The sequence below is a fragment of the Parasteatoda tepidariorum genome, chromosome 6 (genome assembly GCF_043381705.1).
Source record: "Parasteatoda tepidariorum isolate YZ-2023 chromosome 6, CAS_Ptep_4.0, whole genome shotgun sequence".
In the NCBI taxonomy this organism is placed as follows: domain Eukaryota; kingdom Metazoa; phylum Arthropoda; class Arachnida; order Araneae; family Theridiidae; genus Parasteatoda; species Parasteatoda tepidariorum.
The window spans coordinates 92,666,838-92,683,044 of NC_092209.1; the positions used below are offsets into that span (position 1 = coordinate 92,666,838).

General features: G+C 33.6%; 1 long non-coding RNA gene across 1 annotated transcript; it reads left to right on the forward strand.

The window, feature by feature from the left end:
- Nucleotides 1-3,890: 3,890 nt before the first annotated feature.
- LOC139425779 (uncharacterized) lies at nt 3,891-9,621 on the forward strand. Its single transcript, XR_011636923.1, has 2 exons — nt 3,891-4,131; nt 8,227-9,621. It is a non-coding gene; the product is annotated as an uncharacterized lncRNA (long non-coding RNA).
- The last annotated feature ends 6,586 nt before the right edge of the window (nt 9,622-16,207 follow it).

The following is a 16,207-nucleotide window of genomic DNA, read 5'->3' on the forward strand; positions in this document are numbered from 1 at the left end:
TATATAAAATACCAGTCATGGTGAGTGATGTTAGGCCACGCAGATAGCAGTTGGAAGGCAAAAAATATTTTATTAACTTCACATAGTACACAGTCCAGTCACATTAATGTGACCACCACCTACTTTCGACGTCAACGTGAAATAATCAATCACAGAGTGCATGTGGCAGCACATTACAGTGTAGTGTATATATTGGATGTCCTAGGGCATCGAAAAGCATTTCAGTCGTTGGCGCAATGCAGAAACGTAGCGATTCATCCGACGTCCAAAAGGGCATGATTATTGGCTTTCGGACCAAGGGTGGAAGCATTTCGGAAACGACTGATTTTGTGAACTGTTCGCGTGCCGCCGTGGTAAAAGTATACCGTGCATGGCAAAATGGCACTATACAAAACAAGCGGCGTGGCACATGTGGTGCACCACGGGCCAAAGATGGCAGAGGCGAATGAAGGCTACGGAGATGCGTTCAGACGAATAGACGTGCAACTGTTGAGCAACTGACCGCCCAAATGAACCAAGGGGCTACCAAGAGTGTATCCTCAACAACTGTTCAGCAAACGTTGCTGCGCATGGGCCTCCGCAGCAGACGCCTGGTTAATGCACCCATGCTGACTGCTGTTCATCGGTGACAAAGGCTGGAATTTGCACGCCAGTACCGCAACGGGATGTCCACAGAGTGATAGCAGGTGGCTTTTTCCGATTAATCACATTTTAGCTCCATGGGACAGATGGACGCTGGCGTATACGGCGTGAAACGTCTGAAAGCAAACACCCTGCAACAATTTCCGGAAGGCTGCAGGCTGGAAGAGGGAGCGTTATGGTTTGGGGAATGTTTTCCTGGCATTCATTGGGTGCACTCATCATCGTGGAAGGAACTATGGATCAGTACAAGTACGTATCTGTCCTTGCGGACCACGTCCACCCCTACATGCAAATGATTTTTCCTCAGAATGATGGCATCTACCACCAGGACAATGCGAGGTGTCATACAGCTCGCAGTGCATGTGCGTGGTTCGAAGAACACCAGGATGAATTCACCGTACTCCCCTGGCCAGCAAACTCACCGGATTTAAACCAAATCGAGAATCTATGGAACCACCTCAATCGGGTTGTTCGCGCCATGGATCCTCAACCGCGTAATCTAGCGCAGCTGGCCAAGGCACTGGAGTCGGCATGGCTCAACATCCCAGTGAACACTTTTAGAAACCTAACTGACTCTCTTCCTGCACGTCTCGTAGCGGTTCGCTTTGCCAAAGGTGGTTATTCTGGATTTTGACAGGTGGTCACATTAATGTGAGTGGACTGTGTATATTTAAGACATTTTCTAGCAAAGGCGGAGCTCCAATTCGCACTCAAAAACTGTGTGCTTAAGTTTTTATCTTAGGGAAAGTAGCAAAGGAATTTCCCTCTATTTTGTTATATTTGAGGGGAAAAGGGAAGTGATACGGATTACTATTGGTTTATGAAAGAAATCTAACGTTTCCCACACAGAGCATAGGGAGATATGTCCTGCTCTTAATTAAATGCATAGTTGAGCCAAAAATAGATTTAAGAACAGGATGTGGCTTTTAAAAGTGTGAGAAAGAATTTGGAATAGAATATTTAATTAGTAATAAAGTAGGAGTTGTTTTATAGCAAAGAAACTAACGTAAAAAGATTAATAGAAGCTTTTTATGTTACATATATATATATATACATATGCAACATCTGAAATAATAGCTTACTAAAATTAAAAGGATCTTAAATCTAAACTTAAAAAGAATTATATTTAAATTGCAGACCAGCCTTTCTGATTGATGAGAACCTTAAATAATGTCTTTCACATAATTAAATTAGCTCTTCGCGTATATATTAACTTTAATTGAATGGAAATGTAATCTTTATTTACAAAATGAGTCCATACTGCGTAGTAAAATGCCTTTATGACGCCGAAAATCATTCAAATCAATAAATATTTTGAGATATTAATTCATCTTCATCCAGTGTTATGATTATATCTTACGGCGTCTATTCTAACAAAGAAGTGTCCCGCAGTGGACTGATCGTTAAGACACGGTTCCCATTAGATCACCGAAGTCAAGCACCACTGGCTCCGGTAGGTGTGTGGGTGGGTGACCACTTGGATCAGTCTGCGTAGGGACCGAGGGTGTACGGTATGGGTCCTCGCTTATTTGTTCTACTGCGAAATGCTCGACTTCGCGTGCTGGTCGTCGGACTACCGAAGCGGGGGAGCCATCCCCTCTGCAGAGGATCAAAATTGTGATGGCTGATCCACAGGGATGTTTCCCAGACCGTCGCCAATAGCCAATTGCGCAGCTCTAGTGCGAAGTAAATGAACTGCAACAACTACATTATATATTCAGAGCATAAATTTTAAGGCTTATATATACTTCAAAATCCTATAGTTTTAATCCCAATTAGGATGAAGGACGAACACAATGGCAGATACTATAGTACACTATAATGCATATTTAAGACATAAATCTCCATGTATACAAGCCTACGCCTATGCCTTAAGCTAGGTATAAAGTGAATAGTTATTAAAAAGTAGCGTACATGCTCATTTTTTTGTTTCGATATCGAAAATTACTGTCACTATTATCCTAAATGATAATAAAGTTTATGATGAAATAAAAAGTTTGATGAAAGATTTTTGCTCATTCACCAAGCACTAAAAAGTGTGGAGGTCACAGGTTCGAATCCCGGCGTAACTCCGGATGTATCTGTGTGCTGTGCTTCGCTAATTTCTTCTATATTTTCTTCAAGTTATAAAATGTTCTTTTTATTTTCTTATTGTATGTACAAACCTGTATCTGTATCTACAAATGAATAAAAGAACGTATGAATGAAAAAAAGGGAGACACCATGGCTGAGGAGTGTTGTCGTTTTGCTAAGCGCGTGTAGGTAGCAGGTTCAAATCCCATTGTACTTCAAATTCGTCTTGAGCTGCCCTTTTCTGATTGCGGCTACCGGCTATTCATTATGACCAGGGCTTATAAACCATACTATGTATTTATAGTACTTGGTACTTTTATTTACATCGCACTAAAACTGAACGATGGCCTTAGAAACATCACTGAGGATGATTCGGAGACAACATACATTAAATCCCGTTTCACAGGGGGTCCCGCAGTGGACTGATCGTTAAGACACGGTTGCCAGCAGATCGCAGAAGTCAAGCATCACTGTCTGCGGTCAGTGAGCGGGTGGGGGACCACTTGGATCAGTCTGCGTAGGAAACCGAGGGTGTGCGGTATGGGTCCTCGTTAAACTGTTCTACTGCAAAGTGTTCGACTTCACGTGCAGATCGTCGGGCTACCGAAGCGGCAGTGCCATCCCCTCTGCAGAGGATCAAAATTGTGGTATCATGTCTTCGGATGATCCTCAGGGATGTTTCCCAGACCATCGCCAATAGCCCATTGTACTGCTCTAGTGTGACGTAAATGCACTACAACAACAATATAAAACAGTGAATCATTGAAGAAAATTGTGTTGATCACAAAGCTTAGTTAATTTAATAAATTAAATTAACAACAACAAGTTTTACGGGGGGTGCATATTCACACACCATCTATCCATCCGCAGATCGCAATTTTGACCTGAACCTAAAAGAGAACGGTCAATCTCCAATTCTGTACCCCCAGAGGTGTTGATTTGTTATGGGAACTTGGAAGACTTTGTGACCCCAACAGATTTAGTATTAGAACACCAGTCACCATTTTGTAGACGGGAAGTCTGCGGCTGGTTGGAGACTGAACTCACAACCTATCGGAGATGGGCTCAGCTCCTTACCGACCAGGCTGTCTCAGCCCCGCTCTCCAGAATGTCCTGGGCTTCCAAGACATACTTAGTTCTGAGCATGAAAGTCGACCTACGTAAGTGAATGAGTAGAAGATTGTTTGAAAGCAAGACTGTGGTTGCTAGTTTTAGCAATAAACTAATCATAATTGTAGTTTCGTTTAAATTGTAGGGTTAACTAATATAAATCATTATTGAATTAAGTAGCGTAAGAAAATTGTTCGAAAATGCACGATTTTTTAATCTTTGTTGACTGATATTTAATAGCGAATTCATTTATGATTTCTTCATAAAATGATTGAATAATTTTTGAAGAGGAATGCTGAAGAACCAGTAAGTTCTTTTCTTTCAATAGCTAAAAATGTTTTGCAAAAAAGGAAAAATTTTTTTTATTTAAAAGCATTATTGAATGTGTTGGAACGCTTAACAAATTGGGATACAATAAGTCTCAAAATGTAAATTTTTCTCCTCACTTATATTCTATTTTTTAAACAAGTAGAAAGTCATTATATCAGAAAACTAACAATATGATCTTATTGCATTGATATTAAAAGTAAAAAAAAAAACGTTAAATTAACCATGCGTTCTAGAAATTTCTTTAGTATTTGATTTCGATGAAAAAAAGGACTTGGAGACAGATTTTTTCAGAAATAATTGTTTATGAATTTGATATTTTACTTTTCACAAGAGAAATTCTTAAAAAAATACTTTACTTGCAAGAAACAACTATATTTAATCTTCATTTTAATAGCTTTGAGCTTTTTAATAGTTTTTTAATCTTAAATAGTATATAATTTTCTTCCCATAACTTTAAAGTTGTGAGAGATTTATGTACAATAACACTTATTTCAAAAGAGGGTCTGGAACCGGAGGAAAGTAAAACTTTAACTATTCACAACTATTTTTTTCATGTGAGCCATTGAAACGAATAAAAATAAATTAAAACTTATTTTCATCACAGCAAAGAATAGCATCATTAAAAAAAATTTGAATGAAACAACCGAATACTTTTGATCCATTTGGAGTTATTTTATAAAATAAAAAAAATATGAAAAAGAAAACTGAGACTTACGAAATAAAACTAAATTGAGAAACATTCTTGGCGCTATGACAAGATGAAGAGAGTTAATATTCTTCACCAAACTTCATCAAATGATAGAAACTCGAATTTGATGAGGTATGTGACAAGATTGTTTTTAAGTTGATTTAGAAAAGCATGGACTACTTTATTAATGAGAAAGTTGTGCCAAAGATTTATGAAAAGTTAAAACTTTTTTAACAAAGATTAACTCTGTTTTATTATAATTGATTAAAATCATAAATGACAAGAATTCTATTTCTGTTAGAATTATTATACAGTAAAACCTCGCTAAAAGAATATTTCGGGGACCCAATAAACATAGTGTTGTAGAGGGATATATTGTTATAGCGAGGGCCTTCAAACTTTAGGGACGCAATAAGATTTGTTTTTAAATTTTAATGTTCTATATGTATAAACTATAAATTTATTTATATATTATGCAAAACATTAATTTGCAGAGTGTTCCTTATGGTTTAATTTTTAAAACAATTGAGAAAATAAGATCGTCAACATACATGAAAATCATTTTTATTGAAAATAATCTGATATTTTTGTTTATTCATTTTTTTGAATGTCAAGTTAACCCACAAAGTATGCCTTCAGTCTAAAGCACGAAAATGATTTTCGTTTGTGTAGGGTGCTCCACCCAATCACTACAGAAAACACTCTCTTTCAGGTGTTAATGTGTGGTTATTTGTGACTCATGATCAGCTTTTAACATGAAAGAATATGAAATCAGATAGGAATGTTATGTCTGTGACTTCTTAAGAGATAAGAGAGAGAATTCTAGGAATGGTGGTCAGCAGTGAGTCTTCTCTGGTCAGAAAAGATTGATAAAATGGCAGAAGATGATAAAATAAAAATTTTCACATTATTTGAAAACCAATTATAAATGGAGAAAATAAGGTTGAAATTTAGAAAAAAAGTCGTTTTACGGGGGTTAATTGCTTCAGAGAATATCGTAATATATATATTGAGAAGAGCGTGACGTTAATTCATATGCAAGTTCATCAGGATCACGAAACATTATCCTGATAAAGGGAGTTACTGATGTATTTAATATCGTAGTAGCGAGAGTTCATACTTTTGAATTCATCACTCTGTTTTTTGTCTACTGCAAGCTTTAAGGCAGTTCTTAACAGGAGATGAACAATTTTAAAGCCCGACGAGTTTGAAAAAGTTGTTTGCATTTTTCGCCAAATACTCTCGAGTACTTATTTTTGGTAAACTAAAATTATGTAAAATTTTCCTGAGTTATTTAGTGGGATAATGACCTTACATTTAATTAGCTTTATGATATTCATGAAGTGGGATAAAGTGGAGAAGCCTCCTAGATTGGGTACCGAACTTTGTAACTTTTACTGCACACAAAATCTTCAATTTCCCTATTTTATTATTAGAAAATCTCATTTTTAAGTCATTTTCCCTATTCTATTTAACAGCATAAAAATATCCAAAATAAGAGGGATATGCTGTTGAGAAATTTCTTACTCAAGGTGTCTAATGAGAATGTCCTCTGTAAGAAATATTGAGTACGCTCACACGTGTAGAAACACGAAGTTTTTAAAAATTTCAGCTTTGCTGATATTCTTAGATTTTTTAATGCAATTTGTTATCTGTGACGAATACCAGACGCACATGATGGATGCTGTTTCTCTGTTCGTGTTGAGCTCTTCGCACTCTGAGCTTTGGCGCTACTCAGAAGACGAAATCCCTGATTCAAATATTGGGTCAGGCTGTTACTCGTGTGGGAAAGATTTTTGAATGAAACTTAACCACATTTGCAATAAGATGAGATACCTGAAATTATCTTTCGGTCAACTTATATATACACATATATATATAATGCAAAACATTAATTTGCAGAGTGTTCCTTATGGTTTAATTTTTAAAACAATTGAGAAAATAAGATCGTCAACATACATGAAAATCATTTTTATTGAAAATAATCTGATATTTTTGTTTATTCATTTTTTTGAATGTCAAGTTAACCCACAAAGTATGCCTTCAGTCTAAAGCACGAAAATGATTTTCGTTTGTGTAGGGTGCTCCACCCAATCACTACAGAAAACACTCTCTTTCAGGTGTTAATGTGTGGTTATTTGTGACTCATGATCAGCTTTTAACATGAAAGAATATGAAATCAGATAGGAATGTTATGTCTGTGACTTCTTAAGAGATAAGAGAGAGAATTCTAGGAATGGTGGTCAGCAGTGAGTCTTCTCTGGTCAGAAAAGATTGATAAAATGGCAGAAGATGATAAAATAAAAATTTTCACATTATTTGAAAACCAATTATAAATGGAGAAAATAAGGTTGAAATTTAGAAAAAAAGTCGTTTTACGGGGGTTAATTGCTTCAGAGAATATCGTAATATATATATTGAGAAGAGCGTGACGTTAATTCATATGCAAGTTCATCAGGATCACGAAACATTATCCTGATAAAGGGAGTTACTGATGTATTTAATATCGTAGTAGCGAGAGTTCATACTTTTGAATTCATCACTCTGTTTTTTGTCTACTGCAAGCTTTAAGGCAGTTCTTAACAGGAGATGAACAATTTTAAAGCCCGACGAGTTTGAAAAAGTTGTTTGCATTTTTCGCCAAATACTCTCGAGTACTTATTTTTGGTAAACTAAAATTATGTAAAATTTTCCTGAGTTATTTAGTGGGATAATGACCTTACATTTAATTAGCTTTATGATATTCATGAAGTGGGATAAAGTGGAGAAGCCTCCTAGATTGGGTACCGAACTTTGTAACTTTTACTGCACACAAAATCTTCAATTTCCCTATTTTATTATTAGAAAATCTCATTTTTAAGTCATTTTCCCTATTCTATTTAACAGCATAAAAATATCCAAAATAAGAGGGATATGCTGTTGAGAAATTTCTTACTCAAGGTGTCTAATGAGAATGTCCTCTGTAAGAAATATTGAGTACGCTCACACGTGTAGAAACACGAAGTTTTTAAAAATTTCAGCTTTGCTGATATTCTTAGATTTTTTAATGCAATTTGTTATCTGTGACGAATACCAGACGCACATGATGGATGCTGTTTCTCTGTTCGTGTTGAGCTCTTCGCACTCTGAGCTTTGGCGCTACTCAGAAGACGAAATCCCTGATTCAAATATTGGGTCAGGCTGTTACTCGTGTGGGAAAGATTTTTGAATGAAACTTAACCACATTTGCAATAAGATGAGATACCTGAAATTATCTTTCGGTCAACTTATATATACACATATATATATATATACTTATATATCCATGTTTGACATCAACCGAAAACTGCATAGAATCAGTCNATATATATATATTTTAATAATTTTTATGTTTCCATTTCTAGGCTACTTTGTTTGACAGAACATTTGCATGTAAAGATAGTTACCAACCTTAAATATAATATCGTAAATTGTGTGAATAGAAAAGTCTGCAAATAAACTAGTTAAAAATTCTACAATCAGTAAATCCATTTGCATCTTTGATTAAGGTATTGTTTCTGTTTTGATAGAAAGTGATATTTAATAGGAGGATTAGAGCATCGTAGGAGTAGAGCTCTAAAATTCCTATAATTCCGACTTTCAATTATTTTTAATCCATTCACAAAACGAATGGAAAAGTGTTGTTTGGAAGTAATGTAATTTACAGAGAACCGTTCTAAATATTTTAGTGTTTATTTCTGAAAGCGTGCTAATTTTTTTTCCTTCCTGCTTTTGTTCTTATAAACAGTAAAGCTAGTATCCGCTTTAGTAGAGCAAACTTCAAATTGCTAATTAAATTTGCATAAATGAATACCTGTTTTCTAATTTAAACAAATGCCTTTAAAATAATTAAATGCTCCTGAATACTGTGTTGCAAAAACTTTTAATTACTTTCAGTCTTAAGAGTTAAGTTGTGCCTTCTAATTAATTTTAATCAGTAACGAAGTTAAGGCAATATGACAAAGGTAAGCTTGGAATGTAAAATTAAATAAAAAGTTTTGAGATATTATATATTTCGGACTGGTTACCAAATCCCTTAAAACTTCTTTTTTTTTTCTCTTCATACATACATATATATTTTAAATTTTTACTAGTCGGCTACTCCCTTTGCTAATCTCTAAGCTTGCTCTTTATTCATTATATATTTTTTTAATTTATTAAAAGTGGATATTTTTAAAAATTCATTCGAAAAATAATCACTTGTACTTAAAAAAAATTATGAAATGCGACGCATTCAGTAAATGTGAAATAAAATAAATGGTGAAGAAAATAATAAAACATGACACGATATAATTAAGAAATATTTTTCTTCTTCTTCTTTGTCAGCGCAACAGCCCCTTGCAGGCCTTGGCTGCCTAAACAGCTGACAAACACCAGCGCCTCCTATCCAAGGCAACTCTTTTCCAATTTGTAATCTTTAGGGTTTTCAAATCATTTTTGATGTCGTTGAGCCATCTAGTAGGGGGTCTGCCTCTGGAACGAGATCCCTCGGGGTTCTTTAAGGTCTCTCCTTTTACCGTGTGACTTTCGTGTTTTTGGACCTCTAAAACAGGCTATTCGTGGACATCGATTCACAACGGACGATGACGTGTGTGAGTGGAACCTGGATCTGACAGCAGCCTACTAGCTTCTTCAACGATGGAATAGACCGGCTAGTGTCGCAATGGGATAAATGTGTGCCAACAGTTTTGGCCACTATTTTTGAGTATGTGTACTGTGTATAATTACATTTTTGAGTTAATAAAGTCGTTACTTTACACTAGTGACCGGGTTTCATTTTAATGCCCCTCATATTTAGAAAAAGAAATTCTATAATTAACTCGTATTAAATACTTACAAAAAAAAATCTTAACTTTGTTATAACTTTCAGACAGCGTAAGATTAAATTAAGTTTTATAAGACACTATCCTTTGAAACGTGTGTTTTAAACAGGCATAAATAAGTTGCAATGGAATAGTGTATCAAATGATCATACAAAAGCTTATGTATTATTCTACATTTATTTCCTATTCAGTTTTACAGAGAAATGCATTCATTTGAAAGATAAATTTGAATGCTGGAAACTCGCCCTTTGATTTTAAATTCAAAGTTTAATAAATTTAAAATAATAGAATACTTAACATTCGGGTGTTTTCAGTAATAGCGCCATTTTTGGTTCACGAAATTTTAAGAGAAGGAATATAAATGAATTAATTATATATTTATAAACTTTAGTAATATTTGTAATCTTAAGATTCAAAGGAATCTCTAGAATATATTGCTTTGAAAATGAATAGCTCTATATTCAGAGTTCTCAATTCTCTTCTGCTTTGATTAAAACGGCAGTAAAATTTATGAAGAAAAAAAAACCACTTCGTTAAAAATTTCAAAGGGAAAAAAACCAACAAAAAATAAGATTCTTCCAGCACAAAAGGAAGACATTGGTAGAAACACTTTTACCAAAATAAATATCAAATATTAAACAATTTTCTTTGAGCATTTAATAATTGCATTCTAGTTTAACACTAAACATACTATAGCCGGTCGTTTAAGACGTTTAAGAACTTTTGCATCGACAATGCGCTTATTGTTTTTGCACATTTGATTTCATGACTTTTTCTAGCAATTATATACAGAAAATCCACGGAAACCTTCCACGGTTAGCCTGACGTCAAGGGGACCCTAACCCATGATCCGTCAACCATTGAGGATATTTCACGTCAACAATGTGTTCGGTGAGAGCCGGGTGAGAAATTCGTATCGATGAGCCATCGATGGGATTCGAACCCGGTACACCTCACTAGAAGGCGAGTGCTTTAACCCCTGAGCAACCATGGCTCTAAGAAATTATATGTTTTATTTTTCTATACAACCGACTCACTTTTTTGGGTTTACGACAACTAATATTCATCTCCGTAGCCTTGTCATTTTGAACCCAATCAAGAAGACAAGGGAACTCCTAGATCACGTATTGGTAGAAATTTGCCTTTGTGGAGAAATTTTTTTTTTTTTTTTTGGATTGAACTTAACCCGCATTTGCGTTACAGGAACATGAAAACCATAAGAATCTAACACGATTATCCAGACTGTATGGGGACTCTAACCCATGATCTGTGTACCAGTGAGGATATTTTGCGTCATCACCGTGGTCGGGGCAAACCGGATGCTGAATTCGTATCACACTAGATATCACTGGGATTCGAACCCAGTACACCGCATTGGAAGGCAAACGCTCTACACTCTGAGCCATCACGGCTCTTAAACAATTATATTTTGTTTTATTTTATAACTGTCGTTGAACAGCCGAACCAATATTTTGGTTTACGACTACTTATGTTCAACTCCGTATTTGAACCCAATCCAGAAGACAAGGGAACTCCTAGATTAAGTATTGCGAGAAATTTGCTTTCGAGGATGATCTTTTGATGGAACTAACCAGCATTTGCTTCAACAGGAACATTAAAGTCACGAGAATCTCCCACGGTTAGCCTGACGGCAAAGAGACTCTATCCCATGATCCGTTTACCACTGAGGATATTTCACGTCAACAATGTAGTCGGTGCAATCCGGATGCGAATTCGTATCAACCAGCCATCGTTGGATTCAAACCCAGTTCATCTCATTGGGAAGCGAACGCTCTATCCCCTGAGCCCTCAAAAACAATTATATTGGTCATTGGCTTCCCCTCCCACTTCCTTCAAAATCTTCCACTTTGTACAATTTCTTTTATTTTCTTCCGATTTCTTCCAGTTCTTGGCTCTGTTTAAACTTTAAACATTTTGAGCCTGATTCTAGAAAGCAAACCCCCCCCCCCAAAAAAAAAAATATGATTTTCTCATGTCATTACCACATAATAGCATTTATATCTAACATAATACAGTATAATACAGTGCAGAAGAAACTTTATTTTATTTACAGTATAGGCTTCAACACTCAATTTGCCTTGCCAGCTCATTTCAGCTTTGAATGGAGAGGGGGGGGTGAATTGATATGCATTAAAAAAATTATAATTTAATATTTCATGAAAATGTATGGATAATTTAAACAAAATAAGACGCGTGTATAAAATACGTAACTTAAAAATATCAGATCATGATTCAATGATGTATAAATTAAATTATGTATTGTAAATATTTATTCGGACGGAAACTTTCGTCACATATTGAATTAGAGATTTAATGTCAAAATTGTACGATTTAGTGTAAAATATTTAAAAAGTTTCCCTTAGTTAAAAATGTCATAAAAATTATCAATTTATATTGACTCGTTATAAAATCAATTTAAAAATTTCTGACAGAAGTTAATTAAATTTCCATATTGCATTACGTACCGAATATAATGGAATTTTCAGTGTAAAATATTTTGTTTTAAAATAATTTAATAAAAGTTTCTCTTCAAAGCTATGGAAAAAAGTTAACCTCGTTTTGAAAGTTTTATAAGTTGAAATATTTCTATTATGTCATTTAAATTGAAGTATGTTAAGTTAAAATACCAATTTGAAATATATGTAATAAGTTTTTGATTATTTTTTTTAACTAGAATTTTATTAAGTTAATAAGTTTAGACAGAAAAAACGTTTTTATAATTATGAAAAATAATAAAGTTTTTTTCCAAGAACGAATGTCAGTTCTAAATAGTGTTTTTTTTTCGAATATGAATGTTTAAATAATGTCAAAACTGTAGTGCTTTTTTTAAATATATAAACTAATAGCATTTTGTCAATTTTATATATTCTTGTTCTCAAAGCATTATTACTTACCTGGAATTATTAAAATAAAAATTGATTTATCTGTTTAATTACAAAAATGTGCTTTAAAATGAATACATTTAGTGTTTTTATTATATTAAGCGGTTATTTAACTTTTTTCTGAATTATGTAAGACAAAAATGTGTACTTTAAATGACAATTTGTGGGAAAATTTGCAGACTTCGTAATATCGTTGACTAGTTGTAAGAGTTGGCAATATTAGGCGAGTGACATTTCTTTCCTTGAGTTGAAATGTTGCTAAAGGAAAAATACTCGATTTAAATATTGATTATTCATTTTAAAATATGGCACAAGAGAAAATGCTCAGTTAAATTAATGTTCTCTTTCATAATGCTCAAAATTTTACTTAAAAGCATTTTCGTAAAATTAATACAACGAAAAGAATGGTTTCAAATTACATTTAATGTTGCTTACCAGTTACTGAGGACAAATAGCTGTTACTTCGATAACTGTTACTTAACACTATCATTTGTTCCGAATTTTAATATCACCACCACTAGGCACATTATCAGTATTTAACAATTTATCGCTATTCCTCGTAATCGGGCTAATCGTAGGAGGCTTTCGTTGTTTTCCTCTCCATGTAACGAACATGCGGGTTAGTTCCGTCAAAAAGTCTAGTTTGTCCCAATGCTTGATCTAGAAGTTCCTTTGACTTCTCGGTTGGGTTCAAAATTACAAGGCTGCTGGGTTCAACATCAATGTTTTTAAACCTAGAATTGGGTAGGCTGTTCTACCCCGGTTGTAAAATAAAATAGTAAATATATCATATTTTTTCAATTTATTTTTACATGGGTCAATATTTTCTCCACCCAAATGAAATTTGTTAGTTATCGCAATAGTGTCGTACTATTTCATAATTTCATAGACCTAACTGCTGTGTGTGTTATTTTTCAGAATAATCTCACATATACAGATTTGAAGATTGTTGACATCTAGTTTAAAAATGCTTTAACACATTGCAAATTGTGCGGTTTTGCCATTTCGCTTATAAATGGAGAAATAAAACATGATTCCGGGGATAAGAAATATATTGTTTTAATTATTTACTTTTGAACTCTCCCCCCTGGAAATATCGCGGTCACGAGAAATTGAGGGTTAAACTTCATCCCGTTATTTTGACTGAAGCAAGAAGGTAAAAGATAGTGCTTAGGAAACCTTCTTTATCAAGAGAAAATCTGTTAGCCAACTATATATAGCTGCAAACCATTTATAAAATACAAACTATATATGAGTATATTTGTTATTTTGGTTCAAGATTCTAAACTAAAATGTATATTAACCGCTTCCCTAATTATCTCGAGTTAACTCGGGAGTAGTAGAATTTGTCAGTACGTTTTGTTTTATCACGTTTTTACTCAGCCGGAAGTAAAAAAAAAAAATAATGACAATAATAATCTGCTATGATTGGAAGTATGCCAAGTTTTCTTTGCGAGTTTTGGTGTTGGATTGTGGGACTGCACACTTGTTTTGTGCTATTTTATATACAATGGTTGCTGAATTTACATTGGAAAAAAGAGTAAAATAGTGTCGAATTACTTCACTGGTGTTTGGAAAGTATCACTTTTGTGTTGTTCCTTGTTTTAAAAACTATCATACAAAGACTCATATTTAATTTTTTTCCCCTTGATAACTCTGGATAGTAAACTGATAGTAAATTAAATGTTTTCTTATACATAAAAGAATTAAAATTTCAACTTAAGACTTGTGTATTAGGTTTCGTTTCAGTTCCTTGTATTTTTTAATGAAAAAAATGTGTTGATTTTTTACTTTTTTTTCCTTCAAAACAAATGATAAGGGAAGTGGTTAAAAATGAGTAACCACCAACATTTAGATGAATTGTGGGGAGACGTGAATTAGGGTCAGTCTTTAATCCAGATTTGCAGAGAATTCAATTTAACGTCCAACGTCGTTGTGTGCGATTTATGGAAACAATTTAAGGATTCCGGGTGTGTCCAGAGAAAGCCATACCCAGGATCGGCTTAATAGACTGAATGATTCTGCGGTATCAGATAGTTTTAAATCATTCCAAATGAAGTTTAGACAACAATAGATTTACTGATTGCGCATGGTTTTAATAACAATAAACTAAAACTTTTTTTCTTATTAAAAACAGAGGTTAAAATACCGACATAGTTATTAAATAGCTAGAGTATAATGAAAATATAATAATTTTTTTTATTAAATCATATTAATTATTTATTATATAACATTCTTCGAGGGTACTTGTTTCAAATATCGCCAACATGTCCAAAACTAAGAATTCTAAAAGCATCTCAACAAACGTTGAAATCGAACTATTGCGACATTTTACTTGAAAACTTTTGTTACTAGATCAAAAAGACATTCTTCTTTTTCGTCCAGGCATGCAAATGCAAAAGGAAGCATAATGTAGAATTTGTTGTTCAAGTTTGCAGTTTTCGTGCTTTTTGAGATGTCTGGCATAAAAACAAATTTGGCGACAAAATAGTATATTCTTTTTCCTGCACTTCAAAACTTGTGTTTTGTTGGCGCTGTATTCTTTTACTTTTTGGCATGCTAACAACAATTCTTTGTTATTTTATTTGAGAATTTGTTTTGAGTTTCTTAGAAAACTCTGTCATTTTTTTTCATAAGGAAAAACATTTTTCACAGTGAGTTTATTTGTAAAGTTACTTGTTAATAATAATTTATTGTGTGTATTATTTGCTTTTTTTTTTTAGATAAAAAAATAATCTGTTACTTTTTGCAACAAAGATCTCTTTTATCTTCTAGGGATTAACTACCTTGATTGCTTCAATCTTTAAACTACCCGGGTACATTTATTGCTTTATCTTTTTTCTTTTTGCTTCCCTATCTTTTTTTATTGTTAAAGAGTCTGGATTGTTGTCTTCTTACTATTTCCTTTAACTCTTTGTAAATTCTTTGAATTTTTTTTTTTTTTTGATTTATACTAAAAAGAAAATGCAATTACCTCTTGTAAACAGTAGCGATCTATAGCAACGTATGAATACGGGTTAATTTAAGGCCTATGTCTTAGAAAGCTTTGATAGATGTGTAGTAATTTTTAATTTACTTGCGAAATGCCAATGTATTGCAATCAATTGCGTGGGAGAATAAATAATTAAATATTGCGTGTAGAAACAAAACCAATAAAAACGTAATATATTAACTTAAAAATGCTGTATTTTAAATCAATTTTGTGACTTTTTTTTTACCAGAGCACTATCTTCATCTTTTCTGTATTCATTTCAATTTTCTTAAATTAAATAGAACGTTCATTAAAATGGAAATGTTATTAAGAAATTCTTTCCAAATATACACCGATACGACTTATTTGAAATACACAATATTTCACTCAATAAAGTAAGAGTCAAATATTTTCCGTTCATTAAAAATGACAAATATAAATTTTTCGAGAATTTCTTTAACACGCTTCTTTTTTTTTATACTTTTATAAAAGTCGTTGGAAAGCCGACTTAATTTTGGGTGTACGACTACCAAAGTTGAACTCCCCAGCTTTGCAATTTTGAACCCATATCATATGACAGGGGAAGTATTGGATCAAGTATTGGGACAAACTAGCCGGATAGAAATACCCCGCATTTGCGTAACATGGC